Source organism: Portunus trituberculatus, unplaced genomic scaffold, assembly GCF_017591435.1.
Source record: "Portunus trituberculatus isolate SZX2019 unplaced genomic scaffold, ASM1759143v1 PGA_scaffold_319__1_contigs__length_62574, whole genome shotgun sequence".
Lineage (NCBI taxonomy): Eukaryota > Metazoa > Arthropoda > Malacostraca > Decapoda > Portunidae > Portunus > Portunus trituberculatus.
Genome location: NW_025541487.1, coordinates 22380 through 25000, shown reverse-complemented (window position 1 = coordinate 25000; position 2621 = coordinate 22380). Strand labels below are relative to the sequence as shown.

Genomic DNA, 2621 nt, shown 5'->3' with positions numbered 1-2621 from the left:
CCTGAGAGGAGACTTAAAATTTTAGATGATTCTTCCATACTCCAGTGTCCAGCCACTTCTACTTCACCACCTACAAGCATACCATGTTCTCTCTCTCTCTCTCTCTCTCTCTCTCTCTCTCTCTCTCTCTCTCTCTCTCTCTCTCTCTCTCTCTGAAATAACACATTTCCCCTTGCCAAAAATCATGTGGTATTTTACCCCCAATGTTCCATCAAAGGAATTGCTGAGAGGGGAGGGGTTGAACCCCACCACCTAGATTCGCCCCTGCTATCACTTCAAAAGTTGTTTTAATCAGTCTGATTTACATGATTTGGATAATAAGTTTTGGTTGGGTATATTATTTATAACCAAATACATACGATGTGACATATATATATATATATATATATATATATATATATATATATATATATATATATATATATATATATATATATATATATATATATATATATATATATATATATATATATATATAAGAAAACAACCACTTGGAGTGGAACTCTTATACTATGACTAATAAACTTAATGAGTACATTTGAGATATAAGGTAAAATTGTTTGAAACGTACCTTTCAAGGCATGGCACACGAGAGAAGGAAATTTTCTGATGTCTTATTTGTGATGACGGTACCTGCTCTTGATTTAACAATTCTCCATGCTCGAAACCTAAAATTGGTTTCAGGCATTTTAGTCTACCATACTTACAAATGTGATAAATAAAATTACACGTGAAAGTATAGCTACATATACGTATTACATAGGCAGAAAGAATGCAGATTGGTTTGCTACAGCTCGGGTGCTGAAGTAGGTATTATTGTGCACAAAAAATTCAAACTAAATGACTGAGGTGATGCTGATATGCTCACGTAATGTTGTTAAGTGTCATTCATGACCACCAAACCCCACACAAAACCCTATTGCACTGAGACTTCTTGTGGAGTGGAACTCTTAATACTGTGACTATGAACATAATGAGTGGGCTACATATAAGATATAAAGTAAGAGTGTTTGAAACATACCTTCAAAGTATGACACACGAGAGAAGGAAATCTTTTGATATCTGCGTGTTAACAGTCGTGCTTGTGATGACGGTACCTGTTTCGTACGCGTGAGAAACGACGCGATCTATAGAAAACTAGCAAGAGTGACTATTGTATTACCTGTCACGTATCCACAGAATTCCTCTCCAGTAGTCTACCACAGGAGATACGTCTACCCCAAAGTTGAGAACCCTTCATTTAGTTATAGATATACATTCCATAATCAAGAGAGAGAGAGAGAGGAGGACAAGCTTCAGTGTCATCAGCTGGGGCTCGTGGGCAGCTCTGATCATCACGCTGTACTGACACAGCTGGAAGTGGGCGTGGCTCAGGACGAGGCCACCACCCGCACCATCTGGCTGTGGAACAAAGCAGACTGGGCTTCCCTGCGCCGCGACCTGACCCACACCCATGGGCCACTCTGCTACAGGGAGGAGCAGAGGTGAAGCACTTGCACTCACCTCTCACCTTCTCGCCCTCCAGAGACGCCACGTCCCACACAGGAATACACCACCAGACCGACGGGAGGCAAAGTATGCTGCCTGGCTCCGCTACAAGAGGAACCCGACTCGGCGCAACAAGGACTTGCATAGGGCTGCATGCAGGAGGATGGTGGTAACCAGCAAGTGGGCCTTAAAAAAGTGGGAGGAAAGCCTGCGCCGGAAACTGTGTGGCACTGGCGTAGGAAACAAAACTTGGTGGTCCTTGTTAAGGACAAACAGGAACTGGCCACCAAGAATCCATCCCTCCCTCAGCAAGCAGGACGGTACTGTCGCCACCAGCAGTAAGGAGAGGGCACAGTTGCTGGCTTCCTTGTTTGCTGGAAAAATGAAGGTGGGGAATCCACAGCAGCCACCGCCTCAGCTGGTCCAGCAATGTGAGAAGACTGTCACCATGGTGGAGGTGACGCATCAGCAGGTGAAGCGATTATTGCGGGGCTGGACACACAGAAAGCTACCGGCCCTGATGACATCAGCCCGCACCTGCTGAAGCGATGCTCCCAGGAACTGGCTGCCCCTCTCACCCAAGTCTTCACAACTTGTGTGCAGGAAAACGTCTGGCCTTCAGTGTGGAAGGAGGCTCAGTAGTTCCGTACACAAAAAACTCAGGACGGACCCAAAAACTACAGACCCATATCCCTGTTGTCAGTGGTGGGTAAAGTGTTTGAGAGGGTCGTGGCAGAGGTGGTGTGTAGCCATCTCAAGGACAATGCCCTCCTCTCAGACCAACAGTTTGGGTTCAGACCTGGAAGGTCAACCTCCGACCTAATGATGCTTCTCACCAGGCAGTGGCAGGACGCCCTCGACGACGGCAAGGACACTATAGTGGTTGCTTTGGACATAGCTGGAGCTTTTGATAAAGTATGGCACAACGGATTACTGGAAAAGCTTCGTGCTAAAGGCATCCAGGGTGGCTTGCTACGACTCCTGGGAAATTACCTGCAGGACAGAAGCCTCAAGGTGGTTGTCAACGGGCAAACATCTGAGTCCCTGCCTGTGGAGGCATCAGTGCCACAGGGTTCAATTCTTGGCCCACTCCTGTGGAATATCTACGTGGATGATCTTCTCCAGCTACTGCC

At 45.9% G+C, this 2621-nt stretch overlaps 1 long non-coding RNA gene across 2 annotated transcripts in view; it reads right to left on the bottom strand.

Annotated features, from left to right (window-relative positions):
* The window catches only part of LOC123500497, a 1615-nt gene extending 379 nt beyond the window's left edge, over nt 1-1236 (bottom strand). Inside the window, exons 1-3 of one of the 2 annotated variants that reach the window (XR_006673344.1) lie at nt 1022-1236; nt 572-668; nt 31-70 (exon numbers count right to left, since the gene is read on the bottom strand). This is a non-coding gene — a long non-coding RNA (uncharacterized LOC123500497). Of the gene's footprint in view, nt 1-30; nt 71-571; nt 669-1021 lie in introns of those variants that run through there. The other variant, XR_006673343.1, reaches the window with a different exon arrangement.
* Between the last annotated feature and the right edge of the window lie 1385 nt (nt 1237-2621).